Source organism: Panthera leo, chromosome A2, assembly GCF_018350215.1.
Source record: "Panthera leo isolate Ple1 chromosome A2, P.leo_Ple1_pat1.1, whole genome shotgun sequence".
In the NCBI taxonomy this organism is placed as follows: Eukaryota; Metazoa; Chordata; class Mammalia; order Carnivora; family Felidae; genus Panthera; species Panthera leo.
Genome location: NC_056680.1, coordinates 12,501 through 16,572, shown reverse-complemented (window position 1 = coordinate 16,572; position 4,072 = coordinate 12,501).

Sequence of the window (4,072 nt, the reverse complement as noted above, 5' to 3'; positions counted from 1 at the left end):
AACATCACGGTGCAGGTATCCCTTTGAAGAATTATTTTTGTATTCTTTGTGGAAATACCTCGTAGTGAAATTGCTGGATGGTAAGGTAGTTCTATTTCCAATTGTTTTTTTTTTTTTTTTTTTTTTTTTTGACGAATCTCCATGATGTTTTCCAGAGTGGCTGCACCAGTTTGCATTCCTACCCACAGTGCAAGAGGGTTCCTCTTTCCCCACATCCTTGGCAACACCTGCTGTTTCATCCTTCATTGATTTTAGTCATTCTGACCGCTGTGATGTGTTATCGCATTGTACTTTTGAATTGTATTTCCCTGAAGATCAGTATCGTTGAGCATCTTTTCATGTGTCTCTTGGCCATGTGTATGTCTTCCTTGGGAAGATGTCTATTTGTGTCTTCTGCCCATTTTTAATCGGGTTTCTCCTGTTTTGGGTGCTGTATAACTGTACATATTTTGGACACTAACCCTTTATCAGATGTCATTTGCAAATATCATTCTGTAGGTGTTTTAGTTTTGTTGATTATTTCCTTGGTGACGGAAGCTTTTTATTTTTACAAACTCCCATTATTTTTGCTTGTGTTTCCCTTACCTCAGGAGATATATCTACAAAGACGTTTGTACAGCCAATGTCAAAAAGATACTGCCTGTGTTAATTACCCTCTGGGATTTTTATGGTTTCAGGTTTCACACATAGGTCTTTATCCATGTTGGATTTATTTTTGTGTATGTTGTAAGAAAGTGGTCCGTTGTTGGTCTTGTTTTGTTTGGCAGGTTGCTGTCCAGTTTTTCCAAAACCATATGTTGAGGAGACTTTTTTTTAAGTTTATGTATGTATTTTTGAGAGAGAGAGCAAGAGAGCATGCAAAAGAGGGGCAGAGAGAAATGGAGAGAGAGAATCCCACGCATGCTCTGCACTGCCCTGAGATCATGACCTGAGCCTAATCCACAATCACACGCTTTGGTGACTGAGCCACCCATGTGTCCCAAGACTATCTTTTTTTTTTTCCATTGGATATTCTTTCCTGCTTTGTTGAGAATCAATTGACCATATAGGTGTGAGTTCATTTCTGGGTTTCCATTCTATTCATCTATGCTTTTGTGTGTGGTTGTTGTTGTTGTTGTTGTTTTGCCAGTACCATACTGTTCTGATCAGTACAGCTTTGTAATATAACCTAAGTTCTGGAATTGTGATGTCTCCAGCTTTGCTTCTCTTCTTCAAGTTTGTTTTGGCTGTTTGGGGACTTTTGTCATTCCATACAAATTTTGAGATTATTTGTTCTAGTTCTGTGACAAATGTTTTTGTTAGTGTGATAGGGATTTCATTACATGTGTAGACTGTTTTGAGGAGTGTAGACATTTTAACAGTATTTTGTGCTTCCCATCCATGAACATGAAATGTATTTCCATTTCTTTGTGTCCTCTTTCATTTCTTTCGTCAGTGTTTCATAGCCTTTAGAGTACAGGTCTTTCACCTCTTTGGTTAGGTTTATTCCTGGTATCTTGTGGTATTTGTGAAGCTGTCAATGGGATTGATCCCTTACTTCCTCTTTCTGTTAATTCATTATTCATCTATAGAAATGCAATACATTTATGTACATTGATTTCTGTATATTGTGATTTGTCGAATTCATATATCAATTGTAGCAATTTTTATGGGAGTCTTTCATGTTTTTTATAGAGAGCATCATGTCAGTTCCAAATAGTGAAAGCTCTACTTCTTCCTTGCCGATTTGGATGCCTCTTATTTCTTTTTGTTGTCTGAGTGCTGTGGCTAGGGTTTCCCGTACTATGTGGAATAACAGTGGTGAGAGGGGTCATCCCTGTCTTGTCCCTGACCTTGGAGGAAAAACTTTCAATTTTTCCCCATTGAAGATGAGATTAGCTGTGGGTTTTTCCTAGATGACCTTTATTATGTGCAGGTAGGTTGAGTCTCAATGTACTTTGCTGAGGGTTTTTATCATGAGTGGATGTGACATTTTGTCAAATGGTTTTCCTGCATTTGTTGAAAGCATCATATTGTTCTTATCCTTTCTTCTATTACTGTGGTGCATCATGATGATTGATCTGTGAATGTGGAACCACCCTTGCAGCCCAGGAATATATCCCACTTGATTATGGTAAATGATTCTATTAAGGTATTGTTGACTTTAATTTGAAGGTATTTTAATGAGAATTTCAGCATACATAGTCATCAGGCTATTGGTCTGCAGTTTTATTTAAAAATTTTTAAACATTTTTTTAAATGTTTATTTCTTTCCTTAGATAGAGTACATAAAAGTGAGGGAGGGGCAGAGAGACAGGGAGAGAGGGAATCCTGGCCATGCCCCACACTGTCATGGCAGGGTCCAACGTGGGACTCGAACCCATGCACCGCAGATAATGTCCTAATCCGAAATTAAGAGTTGGACAGTAAACCGACCGAGCCACACAGGCACCGCTGCAGTTTTCGGGTTTAGTGGAGGCTTTATCTGGTTTTGGTATCAGGGTAATGATGGCCTCGTAAGATGAATTTGTAAGTTTTCCTTCTTTTTCATTTTTTGTAATAATTCAAGGAGAATACATATTACCTCTTCCTTAAATGTATGGTAGAATTCATCAGTGAAGCCATTTGGCCCTGAACTCTTGTGTTGGCGGGAGATTTTTTAAATTACTGATTTGATTTCTTTCTGTTTTCAGAATTTATGTATCTTCCTGTTTCAGTTTTGGTAGTTTGTGTGTTTCTAGGAATTTGTCCATTTTTCTCAGAGTGTCCAATTTGTTGCATATAGTTTTTCATAATATTATCTTCTAATTGTATTTTTGTGGTGTTGACTGTAATTTCTCCTTTCTTATTTGTGATTTTATTTATTTGAGTCCTTTCTCTCTTCTTTGTGGAAAGTCTGCGTAGGAGGTTTTCAAGTTTATTACTGCTTTCAAAGAACCAGCCCCTGGTTTCATTGATTTGGTCTAGTGTCTTTTTGGTTTCTATATTCCTTGTTTCTGCCTTAATCTCTATTATTTCTTTCCTTTTGCTGTTCTTTTTCTCATTCCTTTAGTTGTAAGTTAGGATTGTTTGAGATTTTTCTTGCTCTTTAAGGTAGGTTTGTAATGCTATATACTTCCATCGTAGACTGCTTTTGCCGCATTCCAAAGGTTTTTACCAGTGTATTTTCATTTTCATTTGTTTCAGTGTATTTTCTCATTGATTTCCTGTTTGACCCATTCATTTAGTAGCATGTTATTTAACCTCCGTTTATTTGTGGCCCCCCCCCTTTTTTTGTGGTTGACTTCAAGTTTCCTAGCTTTGTGGTCAGAAAAGATACTTGGTCTGATCTCTGTCTTTGGATACCTCTTGAGGCCTGATTTGTGACCTAGAATGTGATCAGTTTTGGAGAATGCCCCATGTGCGCTTGAAAAGAATGTGTACTCTGCCATTTTAGTATGGAGTGTTCTGAATATATCTGTTAAACCCATCTGGTCCAGTGTGTCATTCAAAGCCATTGTTTCCTTGTTGATTTTCTGTTTACAGGTTCTGTCCATTGATGTGAGTGATGTGTTAAAGTCCTCTACTATCGTTATATTATTATAAATGAGTTTCTTTATGGTTGTTGTTAAATGTTTTATATACTTGGTGATCGCATGTTGGGTGCATCAAAATTTACAATCATTGGACATTGTTGTTTGGCTGACCCCTTTAGTGTGAAATAGTGTCCGTCTTCTCTTGTTATAGCTTTATTATTTTTTTTTAATTTAAGTCTTAGTTGAAATACAGTGCATTCTTGGATTCGGAAGTAGAATTCAGTGATTCATCCCTTACATACAACACCCAGTGCTCATCACAAGTGCTCTCTGTGATACTCATTCCCCATCTAGCCCAGCGCTGACCCATCTTCCTCCATCAACCTTCAGTTTTTTTCTCTAACATTAAGAGACTAATGTGGTTTGTTAACACTCTTCTCTTTTCCTGCCCCCTTCCCATGTTTTCATGTGTTTTGTTTCTTAAATTCCACATGAGTGAAATCATATATTTGTCTTTCTCTGATTGACATATTTCACTTAGCATAATACATTCTAGCTCCATCCACATCATTGAAATG